The sequence below is a fragment of the Budorcas taxicolor genome, chromosome 14, assembly GCF_023091745.1.
Source record: "Budorcas taxicolor isolate Tak-1 chromosome 14, Takin1.1, whole genome shotgun sequence".
NCBI classification, from domain to species: Eukaryota; Metazoa; Chordata; class Mammalia; order Artiodactyla; family Bovidae; genus Budorcas; species Budorcas taxicolor.
Genome location: NC_068923.1, coordinates 52,714,260 through 52,731,861, shown reverse-complemented (window position 1 = coordinate 52,731,861; position 17,602 = coordinate 52,714,260).

The following is a 17,602-nucleotide window of genomic DNA, read 5'->3' as shown; positions in this document are numbered from 1 at the left end:
AGTTTCCTTTGTAAACTAGGGAAAAGATTTGTGAGGGAAAATGTGAAAACAATTCACTAGATAGTACATAGTCGGTAAATATCAGTGCTCCACTTTTCCCTTTTAACTGAACTTTTTAAAATTAGTATTTAAGGATTTCCCTGGTGGTCCAGTAGTTAAGACTGGACTGCTATCCGGTGGTTTGCTTTCCAGTGCAAAGGACAGGGGTTCAGTCCCTGGTGCAGGAAGATCCCACATGCTGTAGGGCAATTAAACCTAAGTGCCACAACTACTGAGGCCACACTCTACAGTCCGTGAGTCACAACTACTGAAGTCTGTGGGCCACAACAAGGGACACCAACTTCAGTGAGAAGTCCACACATTGCAACTAGAGAAAGCCCGCACATGGCAATAAAGACCCAGTGCAGCCAAACATAGTAATAATAATAATAAAACAAAATAATAAAATAAAATTATTTTAAAAAGAGTTCAAATGTATTTCACTTAAATTCTCAGAAAGTAAGTTTGTCTGACATTTTATAGCCTCTGTTCAACTTCTTCAGAATTGTCCCTGATGTTCTCAGATTGTTGTAATTATTGTTCCTATATCACAGAATTTTTGCAATTTTGAAAATCAATTCTATTGATACCTATTTTCCATAAAATAAGTGTGCAGTTTGATGAGTTTGACAGATATATATATATACATATATATATATATACATATATATATACCTATTAACCACTCAGATAAAGATACAAAGCATTTCTAATACTCCTCAAATTTCCTCATCCCCCTTCCCCATCAACTCCCTACCTCACGATTGACTGAATGTATACCTCCAAAATTCTTATGTTGAAATCTAATCCTTAATGAAGTGATGGTAAGGAGTAGGGTTTTTGGAGGTGATTAGGTTATGAAAATGGAGCCCTCATAAAGAGGATTGAAAGTGAAAGAAAGAACACAAAAGTCGCTCAGTCATGTCCGACTCTTTGTGACTTAATGGACTATACAATCCGTGGAATTCTCTAGGCCAGAATACTGGAGTGGATAGCCTTTCCCTTCTTCAAGGGATCTTCCCAACCCAAGGATCAAACCCAGGTCTCCTATATTGCAGGCAAATTTTTTACCAGCTGAGCCACCAGGGAAGCCCAAAAATACTGGAGTGGGTAGTCGATTCCTTCTCCAGCAGATCTTCCCAACCCAGGGATCAAGCCCAGGTCTCCTGCATTGCAGACAGATTCTTTACCAGCTGACCCACATGGGAAGCCCAAGGATACTAGAGTGGGTAGCCTATTCCTTCTCCAGTGGATCTTCCTGACCCAGGAATTGAACTGGGGTCTCCTGCATGCAGGCGGGTTCTTTACCAGCTGAGCTTAGTGCCCTCAGAAAAGAAATCCCAAAGGACCTCTCTCACCTCTTCCACTATGTGAGGACACAGTGAAAACATGGCTGTTTTTGAACCAGAAAGTGGGCTCTCACCAGAGACCACTGGTGCCTTGATGTAGGACTTCTCAGCATCCAGATCTGTGAGAGCGAAACTTCTGTTATTCATAGCTGCCAGTCTATGGTATTTTTTATTATAGTAGCCTGAATGGAATAAGATCCCCCAAACCTAGGAATGATCTGTTTTCTTTCACAGAAGATTAGTCTTGCCTATTCTAGAATTTCATGTAGAAGTAATACTACAGATACTCTTCTGTTTCTGACTTCATTCATTTGGCATAATTTGAAATGTTCAAAGTTGTTATGTTTATTAGGTTTCCCTGGTGGCTCAGACAGTAAAGAATCTGCCCACAATGCGAGAGAACTGGGTTCAACCCCTGGGTCAGGAAGATCTGCTGGAGAAGGAAATGGCAACCCACTCCAGTATTCTTATCTAGAGAACTCCATGGACAGAGGAGCCCAGCAGGTTAAGTTTATTGCTTTTTAATTTATGTTTAATATATTATATCTATTATGGAAAAGATCTTGAAGTTGGGAAAGATTGAAGGCAGGAGGGCAAGAGGGCAACAGAGAATAAGATGGTTGGATGGCATCATTGACTCAATGGACATGAACAAACTCTGGGAGATACTGAAGGACAAGGAAGTCTGGAACGCTGCAGTCCACAGAGTTGCAAAGAGTCGGACATGACTGAGTGACTGAACAACAACAGCAACAAGTTGTTATGTGCATCAAAGGACTTGATTACTGACTAGTATCCCATTATTGTATATAAATACACATATTTATCTATTCACATGTTGAATATTTGTAATGCTTTTAGGGATTTTATGAAATAAAAATACTCTGAAAATTTTTGTACACTTTTTTTGTAGACATATGTTTTTGCTCTCGTGGCTAAGTATATAGGAGTGGAATTGCTAGTGTGCATGGTAAACGTATGTTTGACTTTTTGAGAAACTGCCAAATAGTCCTTCAGTGAATATAACAGATTATGCTCCCACCACCATTGTGTGATTGTTCCATTTGTGCTATCCTCAGATGTGGAGGATTCATTCATTCATTTCTCAAATCATGGCGTAATATTAGTATTGTTCCATTTTATTCATTATTTACTAGTCTGTTTATTATTGCTGGTTTATTTATTCTATTGTATCACCATACCTCAATCCCCTTATCCTCCTCTTATGAAGAAAACCACTTTATTATATTTAATGTGTATGTTTTGCGTTTGTATTCTCACAAGATTTCCTGTTGCTTTCTTTGCATATATTTTTAATTTGTCTAAATCATTTCATCTGATGTGACTTTTCTTACTTTTTTCAAACCACAATGTACTTTTTAAGATCTCTCTATGTGGCAGGTAGCTTGAGTTGCCTTACTCAACAGCGTGTATTCATGACATTTAGCTTACTCTCCTCCTGAGAGACACAGAGAGTCTTTCTAATTTCTGCCACTACAAATGACATTTTCATTAATATCCTGCACATGGTCTGGGTTTGCATCGCTTTTCTCTGGAATATGAATATTCTGGGTAGAGTTGCTCTCCTCTCCCTAAGAATGGTAATGATTAATTCAATGTGCTCCCCAGGCTAACTGTACTGGTCTGTGCTCTCGTCAGCCACACCTGAGTGTTTCTTACTCCCCACACCTCCACCAACACTTTGCATTAGCCATCTTTCTGGTATTTTTCATTCAATTGATGTAAAAACATATCTTCTTTCAATTTTCATAATAATAGAAATTTATAGTGATTTCAAGCATATCTTCATGAGATGTTTTTAAGTTTTTTTAAACCACAATTCATCAAGAGATAAACTTAGAATAAAAATGACATTTGATAACTTCTTAAATGAAGATAACCAAGCCCATCCTCCAAATTCACCATAGACTTTAAGTCAGTACTACTGTTTCATTTTTTAAGCTTCACTTCACGTACTTATTTAATCAGAGAATATTTAAGCTAAAACTGATCTCAATCACTTAGACCAAACTTTGGGTTTTAAGCATGGGGACAGTTTCAGATTTGGGGGAAAATTTTGGAATTATAATAAAAATCTAGAGGAATTTTGTCTTGGAGAATAATATCACTACTGATATAACTATGTTCCAGTATTTCTCAATTCTTTGCACTTCTGTCTAATCTACTAGTTACCTACTCTTAAGCAATTAGTTTATATAATCGACTCTAGCTGCCCTCTTATTTTTTCAAGTTTTTGGACAGACTCACTTTTTTAAAACCTACTTGTAAACCACAATTTTAAAACAAACATCATCAATATTTCATTTCTATCACAATCATTTTGAAAGGTATGTACTATGGAAGTGATTTTTTTTGAAAGAGTTCTGACCTCAGATGGTGGGCCCTTTGTCATATACCTAAAGGTGTTATGGATAAAAATGCAAAGGTAGATACATACTTGCGGTTTTCTGTTTATAGGGTAGATTGAATTTTGGTTTGGAGTGTAATTTACACCTTTCTAATTTATTGAAGCAAAACACCCCAAGCAACAAGGAAATCTGGTTTCCTTGATTTCTTGCTACTCTTCTGTCCAATTAGCTTTTTATTTATTTCTTCCCCATAGCCTAAACACCACACAATTACTTAATTTTATTTTCTATTTTCCTTTAGTGGATTCCAAAAAGGAAAATTTCTCACTCTGAATGTAGGATCTTCATAAGTTTCTGATGGATTTTTGTTTGCCCAATATGGTCTATAATAGATTATAGTTTTTAATATGTATTTAATTCTTCACCAGTTTAACTAGCAAGATGTTCTCTCTATAAATGTTCATGATTCATTGGACATAACAGCTGCATCATTAGGCTTGTGGATTTTGTTTTGTTTTACTTTTTCTCTAAACAATAGAATAAAAAATTATGTCGAGAATTTATTCCCTCTAGTTTCCCTCCCTATCATCTTTTGGGTCCAACTCAATTTCTACAGATATTAAAATTTATTTTATTCTGTTGACTGTGTCAATATATGTGTTGATTGTGTATAATTGTACTTTTGCTTTATATATTTTGTGTTTCCCGTCAACCATTACTTAAATTCCAAGTAGAATTACAGATGTCTAAAATCTTGTCATGACACAAATAGAGGTGTCTCTCAAAGAGATAACTCCCAAACAATTGAAGTATTTCATCAGTAATAGAAGTAGAGCACTAAATCTGTTTTAACTTTTTACTACCACTTGGGGGTAAAAGAGAATAGTGAAGACCAATATCTCAACAAATAACATGAATCTCTATTTTTTCTATAATTTTACATATACTGTCAAATCATAAAATCCAAAAGATAGAAAATTTATTTTAAATATATTTACTCAACAGATTAGAACAGAAGTAAGTAATGTAAATTCTATTTTACAGTGTTCAAAACTTTCTGCCAACCCAAAGAGTGTTGATTGAAAGAGTGTTTCTATAGACCTTTGTGAAACTGGACAGTTGACATAGGCTTGGATCTGAATTCTGATGCAGTTTAGTTCAGTCACTCAGTCATGTCTGATTTTTTGCAACCCCGTGGACTGCAGCATGCTAGTCCTCCCTGTCATCACCAACTCCCGAGTTCACTCAGACTTATGTCCATCGATTTGGTGATGCCATCCAACCATCTCATCCTCTGCCATCCCTTTCTCCTCCCACCTTCAATCTTTCCCAACATAAGGATCTTTTCAAATGAGTCAGTTCTTCGCATCAGGTGGCCAAAGTATTGGAGTTTCAGCTTCAGCATCAGTCCTTCCAATGAACATTCAGGACTGATTTCCTTTACGATGGACTGGTTGGATCTCCTAACAGTCCAAGGAACTCTCAAGAGTATTCTGCAACACCACAGTTGAAAAGCATCAGTTCTTCAGCACTCAGCTCTCTTTATAGTCCGACTCTCACATCCATACATGACTACTGGTAAAAAACCATAGTTTTGATGCAGTTTAGGGCCTCAATAAACAGGTAGAAGAGGAACAGCTTCCAGTTCACAGCTTCATTATAACTGAAACCTCTACATTTTGTACAGCACACTCCATTCAATATTATCATGAAGAGACATGTGAGTCACTAAGAGGATCCAAGGAAAGAGAAATAGTATGCTTTGTGTTCTAAACTATCTATCCCACACTCATTTATTAATATATTGCAAATAAATTACTTATTGTGTTTCTGTTTTCTGCAGTGTTCTAGTAGACATAAAATCACCAAGTCCCTTCTCTTCTGTTATCAGGACTCTCAAAGAATCAGGTTTTATTTTTGTTTTAGTATTTAAATGCATGTCTTTGATATGTGTACAAGCTATAAGGAAGAACATTTAGTGTCAACCGGTCTATGATAATCCAGATTTTATACATAAACATTGTCATACTTTATTTCAGTGAAAAGAATGCTTATGTCCTTCTATATCAATCTGGTTACAATGAAAACAATGATGTCTTTTTTTTAATGATGTCCTATTGCCTTTCCTTGGTCTTCCCTAGTGGCTCAGATGGTAAGGAATCTGCCTGCAATGCAAGGGGACCAGTTTAGAACTCTGAGTCAGGAAGATTCCCTGGAGAAGGGAATGGCAAACCCACTCCAGTATTCTTGCCTGGAGAATTCCATGGACAGAGGAACCTGGTGGGCGATAGTCCATGGGGTTGAAAAGAGTCAAACCTACTGAGTGACTCACATACACTCACATACATAGCCTTTGTCTTAACTGGTTCTTGAAGATTAAAAAAAAAAAATTATTTCTGAAACAAACAAATAAAATAATTTCTGTCTTCCAACAGAAAATAGCTCTTTGACAATGAAATTAAGCTTATTTGATGTCAAATATTCTGCTACTATGATGTGTTCCTTTTTGTTTCCCTTAACTAACTGAGAATCTATGCTACTGTTGATTTGCACAAAATGTTCTTAAAATATTGCTGTCAATATAGAAATCCAGAGTCTGACCAGTACTCAGAATATTTAATGATGCTAGGGAACCGTCTGGGTAAATATCTGTATCTGTACTTCATAATTCAGGCAATGTTGACAAGTTCATTGAAGCAGACATTTTTACTGTACTTAATATGTTTGCTTCTTTCCATCTCTATGTTCCTCCATATATTTTTTGATAATAAGAGCTGAGGAAAAGCTATGGTTCCAGCTTGGATAAGGCTATTCTGAGTGACCCATTTCACTATAATCCACATGTCCTTCTAGTTACCTTCATTGTGTCATTAGACTTCCCAGGAGAATACTGAAAGGGATACATTTCCTGTCTTCTGAGTTACAGTAGATATGGAACTAACCCTCATACCATCATCTTGTTTCCAGTGAGGATGAACTTGAGTGGCATAGTTATAGAGTGGCTCTTGTGGGTTAATTAAAATCTAGTTGAAAGATGAAAAGTTGTATCCTTCTCATCTGTGAACAGGGAGAAAAATGAGTACTCTTTAAGTTTGATTGTTAAGGCTTTCAAGCCTTGTCGGATAATAAATTTTTATTCTTTTAATATATTCTACATGCATCGGTCAATACTTTTTTCATGAATTTAGGAAGACATTCACAAACTTGATAATATACTCAATCTTGGTATTTAAGTTTTAAGTAAATACTTAGCACTGTTAATACAGCTGGTTTCCCTTTGTAATTAGTGTGGGCATCATTTTATTAGATGCTTAAAAGCTGCTTCTGCTTCCTCAGAATATAAATAAATTTATTTTTCAAGTTGATTAGCATAATTAATTATCTTTTCATATTTGAAACAGCACCAGCTGCTGTTTTAAGCTTTTAGTTCTCTGTAATATATCCTGGCAAAACTCTTAACAATATGTTATAACACTTTTCACTTTGGTTTTAAAATGGAATTAATCCCCAATATGCTAGGATTTTTATTGTGTGTAATGAATGAATTTCTATGTATCCATTTTAGGAAGTGAAAATGTTAGTCAGTCATGTTTTACTTTTTGCAACCTCATGGACTGTAACCTGCCAGGCTCCTCAGTCCATGGAATTCTCCAGGGAAGGATATTGGAATGGGTAGCCCTTCTTTTCTCCAGGGGATCTTCCTGACCCAGGAATCAAACCTGGGTCTCCTGTATTGCAAGCAGATACTTTCCCCTCTGAGCTGCCAGGAAAGCTCATCTATTTTAAAATGTTACTAGTTATTTCTCATTCTGGAGATAGCTGAGAAAATAATCATTCAAATAATATCCAGTAGATCTTAATACTTTGTAAAAATCCATTTGAAAAAAGTTGGATTTAAGTATTTCTAAACTTTTTTTAGAAATCTGAATAATTTTTCTTCAAATAATATGCTATGTTAAAGCCAGAACAGAAAACAGATAAGGGCTGGGTAGTTTTAGCTATACTACAAGAGGGGTGCCTGGAGATTCTGTGGGTACGTTTGAGCAATGTCCATAGGTGTATGGTATATCATTACAAATCTGTGATATTTTGAGTAGTATAATTCCCTTAAATAATGATAACCAGGAATATTATGCAATGTATAACTAAGAGACTTCTATCATGTCCTTTTGAAATAATGAGTTAAATTTTCTCAGAAAAAGAAACATAATATATATTCACAGCTACAGAAAAATAAATCAAGTGGTAGCTAGTTCTGGAATTATGGAATAGATGTACTTTTTTCCTCTTTGTTCTATTAAGTACAATTCAAAGCTCTAGATATTACATATTTAGAAAAGGAACAAAGAAAGACTGGAAGCTGGAAAGATGAAGGCATTGGGACCCAAAAAATGACACAGTGGTGAGTTTACCAGATATTCTTTTTGTTTCATATAGCCAAACTTGGAGCTAAAGAAGGTGATGACCTGGAAATACCAACAAATACAAACCATAAAGGGTCCACTGAAAGGCTATTCTCGCTGTCAAATATCAGCAAAGTGGTAGCCCAGTAAGGGTCTTCCCAAGTAGCTCAGTGGTAAAGAGTCTGCCTGCCAATACAGGAGATGTTGGCTTGATCCTTGGGTCAAAAAGAGCCTCTGGAGGAGGAAATGTCAACCCACTCCAGTATTCTTGCTGAAAAAGCTCACAGACAGAGGAGCCTGGCAGCTACAGTTCATGGGATCACAAAGAGCTGGACACGACTAAGCAACTGAGCACACACCCCAGTAAAACAAAAAATGTTTAGGCAGTAACCACTCTATGCCAACCAAAAGATCACAGAACAAATGACCCACCCCCAGTCACACCAGCCAAGGCTGGTTGACGATCCTAGACTTCCACACTTACCAGAATAAAATGAGATGCCTCAATCCACCTGCTGCTGTGATGTCATACAAGACCAGGTAGAGGGCTGTGGATCACCCCTGACAGTTGGTAATGAGCCCTCTAACACTTTGGTGTAAATACTGCACTGTGGGAATCGTGGAAATCCAAGGTTATATAGCAGTAACAAGGTTCTTCCCCCTCCATAGTGGAGAATAGCAAAGGAGGACTAGTGTAGAGTCAGAAATTTTTTATTGTTTAGTGTTAATGAAGCCACATCACTATTTCTGTGGGGCTAGTGGAATGATGTTAATGAAGATCAAGTGAGGAATACCAACAAGGTGCTCCTCCTTCTTCCATTCAAAGAGGGGCCAGTGGAGGCCTAGTGAGGAACATGAGCTCCCACCCCTACTCTGCAATAATGCTGACCCATTTCCTTGAGTCTCAAAGGAGGCAACAGGGGAAGCTGTACTGCATTTCCTGCCACCTAGAAGGCGGGAGCTTTTGTCTTCTTCTTCTCTTGTTAGAGAAGTGTCAAAGGAAGCCATACAAAACTGATTTAAATAAGATCCAGAATCCCATTACATAATGCCTAAGTGCTCAGGCTTCAATATGAAACTGTCAGACAAGAACTAAGAAGATCTCAAACTAACTAGGAAAAAGAAAAAAGGCACTCAACAGATGCCAACACCTAAATGACAGAGATGTTAGAACTGTATGTTAAAAGCAGTCATCATAAAATTTCTTCAGTAGACAATTACAAAGGTGTTTAAAACAAACCTGAAAAATAGGAAATGTCTACAAATGGATTTTTTTTTAAACTGATAAACACAATAATTGAAATAAACACTCAAACAGATGTGCTCAAAAGCAGAAGGGGACAGAGAAAGAATCTGATAAGTCGAAGAACAATAGATTTACCCAATGTGAGAAACAAAGAAAATACACTTAAAAACTGAACACAGTTTCAGAGATCTCTGAGACTTTGATAATAGAGTTAACATTTGTGTCATTAAAGTCCAGATAGATAAGGGGGAAGTGGGGAAATGAAACAGTAATTGGAAAATAATGGCTGAAATAAGTTTCCAAATTTGGCAAAAGACATATTAAAACATTTAAAGATTCAAGAAGTTGAGCTAAATGGGATAAATCCCCCAAATCCAAAATAAGACACACTATATTCAAACTTCTGAAAACGAAATCCAAAGACAACATTTGAAAACATCAAGGGAGAAATGATACCTTATCTAAAGAAGCAGAACAGTTTGACAGCAGTTTTCTTGTTAGAAACTATGAGAGTTTAAAGAAAATGGCACAACATTTTTCAAGTGTTGTGAGAAAACTGTCAGCTAGTTATCTTAAGTCCAGTGACAGTATCCTTCAGAAATGCAGGGGCTATCCAGACAAAGGAAAACCAGAAGAATTTTTGCCAGCAGACCTACACCAAAAGAAGAGCTAAAGGAAGTTCTATAAACAGGAAAGAATGATAAAGAAAGAAATTTGGGAACATCATAATGGAAGAAGGAATAGAGTAGGCAAAAATATGGAATTATATAATAAACTTTCTCTCTCCACTTTAGTTTTCCAAATAATGCTTGATGGATGGAACAAAAGTTATAATACCACTTGACATGGCTCCAAATATATGTAGAGGAAATAGTTGACAATTATATTATAAGTGAAGGAGGATAAAGAGATGTAAAGTGAAGTAAGGATTCCATACTTCACAGGAACTGGTAAAATTATACCACCAGTAAACTGTAAGTTATGTATATATAATATTTTGAGAAACCATTGAAAAAACTACAAAAAGATATACTCAAAAATCCCATACATCAATCAAATCGAAATTCTAAAAATGAGTTGAAATATCCCATAAAAAGAACATTCAAAAAAAGGAGAAAAATTTAAAAATAGAAAAAAAACAAAAAATAAAATGATAGACTTAAGCATAAATATATTAATAATTAAATCAAACAAATGCTCTAAATGCATCAATTAATAAAAACAGAGACTGGCAGAATTCTTTTTAGAACATGAGGCAACCATATACTGTCTATAAGAAACTAAGTTAAATATAACAATGCAGGCAGGTTAAAGTGGAAGGATGGCAAACGTTATATCATTAAATATTAATTTAAAAAACCAGAATTAACTAATTTAAAATTACTAGAGATCAGGAGGGATATAATATAATGAAAAAGGGCCAAGCTATCATGAAGAACAGTAATCAAAAATGTGTATGCACCAGGAACAGAGCTGCAAAATACATGAAGTAAAAACTAATAGAACTAAAAAGAGATGTAGATAAATTCACAACTATAGGTAAAGATTTCAGAGACCTTCTCTCAACAGTTGATAGAATAACTAACTAGATAGAAAATCAGCAAGAGAAAACTCAGTGGTGCCCATGGAGCATATACCAAAATAGTCCATACACTGCCATAAAACAAGGGTCAGAAATTTAATTTGAGGTTTAATAACTGATTTCATTTGGAATGTGTTCAAAACCCAGCATTCAAAAAACAAAGATCATGGCATTTGGTCCCATCACTTCATGGCAAATAGATGGGGAAACAATGGAAACAGTGACAGACATTATTTTCTCAGGCTACAGAATCACTGCAGATGGTGACTCCAGTTATGAACTTAAAAGACACTTGCTGCTTGGAAGAAAAGCTATGACAAAACTAATCAATATATTAAAAAGCAGAGACATTACTTTGCCAACAAAGGTCCATGTAGTCAAAGATATGGTTTTTCCAGTAGGCATGTATGGATGTGACAGATGGACCATAAAGAAAGCTAAGCACTGAAGAATTGATGCTTTTGAGCTATGGTGTTGGAAAAGACTCTTGAGAGTCCCTTGGACTGCAGGGAGATCAAATAAATCAACCTTAAAGGAAATCAATCCTGAATATTCATTGGAAGGACTGATGCTGAAGCTGAAGCTCCAATACTTTGGCCACCTGATGCAAAGAACTGACATTGGAAAAGACCCTGACACTGGGAAAGATTGAAGGCAGGAGGAAAAGGGGATGACAGAGGATGAGATGGTTGGATGGTATCACCAACTCAATGGACCTGAGTTTGAGCAAGCTCAGGGAGTTGATGATGGACAGGGTAGCCTGGTGTGCTGTGGTCTCAAAGAGTCAGACCCGACTGAGCGACTGAACTGAACTGACTGATAATGTGTTCTCTGACCACAAATGAACCAAATTAGAAATCAATGGAAATATAGGAATTATATTTGTATATTATATTTATATAATTCCTATATAATAGGAAAATATCCAATCACTGAAAAACTAACCAATACACTGCATCAAAAAATGAACAAAATTTTTAAAAATACATTGAAGCAAATGAAAACGCAATATACCAACATTTGTTTGGCACAGCTAGAGCAGTACAGAGAATAACATTTATATCACCAAATTCATATATTAGAAAAGCTTATAATCTAAACTATCTCAAGAACCTAGAACAACAAAAGCAAAATAAACCCAAAGCAAGTCACCAGTCATGCCTATTGTCATTTAATATGGACGTGTGCCAAAATTAAATACTATCTTACTATAATGTATAATTTTGTTCCCTGCTGAAGAGTGAGTCTCACCAAACATATCTAGTGATAGAAGACAAATATTACTAATTGCATCATCAACTTACAGTTAACTCATGTATATTTTTCTCTTGGCTTTTCAGATAAAATGTTTAGTGTATATACACACTTCCCTGATGGCTCACTGGTAGAAAATCCGCCTATCAAGTAGGAGACTCATATTCAGTTCTTGGGTGGGGAAGATCTTCTGGAGAAAGAAATGGCAACTCACTCCAGTATTCTTGCCTAGGAAATCACATGGATAGAGAAGCCTGGTGGGCTATAGTCCATGGGTCACCAAAGAGTCGAACATGGCTGAGCAACTAAACAGCAACACACATTTTCACTACATATGTACTTGTCTATTCAATTAGTAAAATGCGTTGAACATGCAGTACACACTTGTGTAGGCAGAAAAACAACCATTGTATTTAGGCTTCTTTAGTTTACAGATAATAAAAAAGTCAATGATTCTAGAAATATACCATTTTAACCAAATTAAAGCAAAGTAAACAATAAAGTTCTGTACTACATAATGAATTAATTTTATTTTAGCAAATCTTGAAGAAAGTGTGTGCTATGATCTCTAGACTAAAATGTACTCTAAAAATAAAAATAAAGACATTGTCTCACATTTTGAAAATTGATGTCAAATTAAATGACTAAATTAGAGTTTCTATGATTACATACTTTTCTACTTCACATATTCAAGAGTAATGTTATGGCATAAAGGAAACTTTTCTTTGAATACTTGAAACACAATATGGCATTTAATGCCTTCAAAGTTATCCCTTTATCTCTGACCAGGGTATGTGCCAAAGAAAATTAAAAGAAGAAAGTAAGTGAATACCACCATGCGCAACATGATTTGGTAAAGACCACAATTTGCATTAGATCAGTTATGCCCTATTGAAAACCATAAGACAATGGTAAAGCTATTTACATTTGAGCATTGCTGAAACATTCTTCTTCGCTTTTCATTGGATCCTAGGGAAAATTATGTAATTATTAAGTATAATGGTGCTTTTTTAATAAGAGGTCATTTCATAGGATCAAAAGACAGGCTGCTGAATTTCTTATTCTTTCCTTTTTTTCTTTTTTTGGTCCATAAAGCAAAAGTAATTGCTTTCTGTATATTCTTTGCCTATTCTATGAAACTTATTTTGAAGGTAGTCATACAAAATGCTGGCATGGGCAGTAAGAGGTACTTTGTAGGGTAGGTGTTATTTAATTAAATATAAAAAGCAAATTTAAAATAATGCTATGCTCACAGTAATGAGACAGCTCTAATTGAAGGCCACTGGAGTGCTTTTAGCACACTCCCCAGCATCGAGCAGCCATGGCAAAGTAGTTGTTCCTTCACAAATCATCTTTCATCAGTTCTGTCTTATCCTCTTAGCCTGAGAGACATATTCAATATAATTATATCTTCCATTTCCCCATTTGTCTTTAATTGGTTAGAATACTATCAATTGTCTGAAATGGGGGTCCTTTAAATATATATATCTGTTTAATTTATGTATTAATATATATACATATATTTGTGATGTAGAAGAGCCAGAGAGAATATTACAATCTCAAATTGCATCTTCCCTTTATTAAGACAATAAAATACAACTCAGAATATTTTTGAGTCACCATCATTAAATTTTTAGCTCAATATTACAGGAACAATAGAGCAGAGCACTGAGGTTATTAAACAGTATAGATCTAGATTATCAACTTAATAATAAAATCAAATTTTTGTTCAAAATTAAAGAACTCTATAAATCCGTGTTCTTTGCCAAATTCTACTACATCATCTTCCATGTTTCAAGTTATGTTTGTCAGTGTAGGAAAATATTTAACACCAAATTTAGACATCTTTGAGTTATGCTGTCTGGAATACTAATATCTCTCGGCTAATTTGCATTTAGATACTACTATTAGCCAAAGAGTTATTGATCTATGTTAGGTATTAATTCAATGATCAACATAAATACTCTAAGTAGAGCTATAATTACACTGCTAAGTGGATGCTTTCTCTTGAAAAGATTTTAAAACTATTTTAGTGGTATAACAGGATTAGCACAATACCTCCAAACTAGCACCCTGGGACATTAATAAATGTAAAGTTTTAAAAGATTCCATGGGCAAATAAGTTAAGCAAATACAAAATTAAATACACTTTTGTTTTAGCGTAGTATGTCTCAGAATTTTTATTATGTTGATGAGTATATTAAGTGGGGCAAACATTTAGAAATGCTAATCTTTCAATAGGATTAGTGAAAAGAAGATTTCTGTAAGTAAATATATATAAGAAATATTCTCTTTTCCAACAGACGTAAACAGAATTGCCTGACAAAGTCGTCTGGCCCAGGACATAAGAATAATGCATTTAAAAGAATCATCTGCTGCACATTTTTCATTTGTTGTGATATTTGATCCAAACTATTTCATGTCTCCCATTTAACTTTTGAATAACAAATTAAAGCTAAAAGCAGGTTTAGTACAGGAGAAGAGCTGCAGAGGGCCAGAGCTAAGCCAGTGGGCTCTATTTTTGAAGCAGCCTTTTATTTCTGCATCTCTGATATCCAAGGCATAGCTTTCAAAAACACTTCTCTTGTGACTTGGTTGCTTTCATCTTTCCCATTTTATTAAAGGAGTTAAATGGAAGGTATTCTGAAACTCCAATTTAGCTTTTATTTTTCAATAAAAATGACAGTCGAAAAACAGTATAACCACAGGAGAGACAGGGCAACCTGGCACAGAGGGGGTGGATGCCCGCTGAGCTGGGACTACAAAGTGTTTGGATAACACACTCACCAGGCTTTCTAAATACCTTGGTGAGACACTGTCAGAGGAGGGCAAATAATGGTCTTTATCTTTGAATTCACCCCAGCTCTTTTTACTGTCATGAAATTTTTATTTAAAGGAATCTAAAAAGAAGACCATTTGAATATGTTTCTTAAATACTCTAATGCACTTATTTGGGCTTGATGTGCCTTTATGCCATAACTTAGAAAGTATAAATTTCTCATCTTCATTATAAGTAGAATAGGCTATCCTCAGGCCTCTCCCATTAATCATGCTGCTCATTCGACAGTATATCCTTAAGTAATATTTACTGAATTTATAGTGAAGTCCTAAGTTGTGAGCATGTACTGCCTCCATAAATAACCTTCTAAAACATCATGTATTTAGAAAAGGTTTGAGATTGTCAAAAGTGCCATAAACCTTGAATAGTTTTAAAATAAAATCTCAAAACAGGCAGTAATTTCTAAAATATACCATAGATATATTAATATAACTGATAGAGAAGAATGTGCTGCACTGGTTTATTTTTTGCCAGATTTATGCAGGGTTAAGGTGCTCCTGTTCACTTATTTATTTTAAGGATGGTGTGTGTTCATTGATGATATGATGATACTAATACTTGTTAGACTATGGCGTGGAGGTTTATATTGAATCCAATATAACAATATAACTTGGAATTACCCAGAACAAATTATGTTAATATTGTTAGTCTTATTTTTCAAAATCCTAAATGAGAAAGGAATTTACATTAGTATTGACCAATAGAAACCTGGAGGTAAATGATAGAGGTTGAGGTAAAAGAAGGGGGAGATCTTTCTATATTATATTTTGGGAGAGGCACAGAGTCAACAGCTTAGATTTGTGGGTCTACTATCCTAAGCTGTAAATTCCATGATCTGAGGAGCAGATCTTATGTTCTGCCTGGCTTTGCCTTGCTCCTGGATGGAGATATTCTGAACTGATTTAAAGCTGAATAACACTGGGTTTTGCAGTGAGTGGTCCCCTCCAAGTTTTTTCACTTAGATGAGGCAAGTTAAAATATTAGTGAAAATGATTTTCTATAAGAAACATGAAATGAGATACTTAAGAAGCTTCAGAAATGTAATGTGTGCCCTAATTGTTAGATGTTATTAAAATGTGATATGGAAGGTCTTCTCCATATTCACATGGTTATCAGATTAATGCATTAACTCATTGTCCTCTCAATCTGAAATTAGTAGTAGCTGCTTTAGAGGCATAAATGCTAATCTAGCCTTCTTTTTACCAGTAGTTACAAGTTCATCAAAATACAAAAATAACCAGAAGGTTATAGTAGATAGATTTGGGCTGAAGGCATGGGAAGTTCCATGATAACAATATCTGAATCTTCAGGGTGTCTTCCACATCACTTTAGAGGTATATTTTCCTGGTTTTCCATTGGTTTCCCTTTTATCATGAACCAGACTAACCAATAGATTTCACTTGATAAACTTCTGTTGAATTTGTGACCATAAAAGTTGTTTTGACAAGTATGCTTTATGAAAAGTATTTAAAAAGCGGCTTTATATTTACAACAAAAGAACCTGTCCCCATATCTAAAATATAGTTATAAATCTCAATATTTTAAATTTACAATTAGTTGCATCAAATTACTGAAACTCATAATGCACCAGGAAAAAAAATTTTAATATGTTGTTACATTTTTGGTAACTGTTTAAAGTTAAAGAAAACAGACATGCCAAGTAGATAATACCTAACTTCCATTAAAGAAATAAGATTAACTGTTACACGCCTTTTTTCATAATGAAGAAAGCCATCTGCTTTATCCAAAAAGATTCCTGGAATTGTAACTCTTATTTGGCTCCTTTATTATAGTTTCCATTTGGTAACATTGACTAATTAATAGATTGATTGCATTTTGTCTATTTTGACTTTACAGAAAGAAAGCTTCTTGAGAGATGTGATAACACCAGAAATGGTATTCCAAAGGCCCTGTGATTGCATGACCTGGAGATAACTCATTACTGAGGCAGAAAGAGTTGCCATTAAGGATGGACTATAAGATGCAGAACCTTTATGACTATGTTAAAACGTTTATACTTCAACATGTCCTACTGCCCACTGTCCCAGGAAGTGGAAAAATAGATTTATCTTCTAGATAATTCAGAGTAACCTTTCCCTTTGCCAGAATTATTTGAAAAATTATATCATTTTTCTTTGCTCAAATTAGAAAGCTTTCTTTTCCTGAAATTTGAGACGCTGTTTTGACCAGTTGAAGACATTCAGAAACTCCTCTGCCTTCTTTAAATTCAACATCATTATTAGAAAGTGTGCTTTCTGTTATATCTATAGCACTTATGCTGAGCTTAATGTCTAAACAGGTTCAAGTTTTATTTTATTATGAAAATAATATACGATCATTGGAAAATTCAACCAATGCAGGCATGTATAAAGTAAAAATGCATGCATGCCTTGTCACTCAGTTGTGTCTGACTCTTTGTGACCCTATGGACTGTGGCCCACCAGGTTCCTCTGTCCATGGGATAATCCAGGCAAGAATACTGAAGTGGGTTGCCATGCCCTTCTCCAGGAGAATTTCTTTA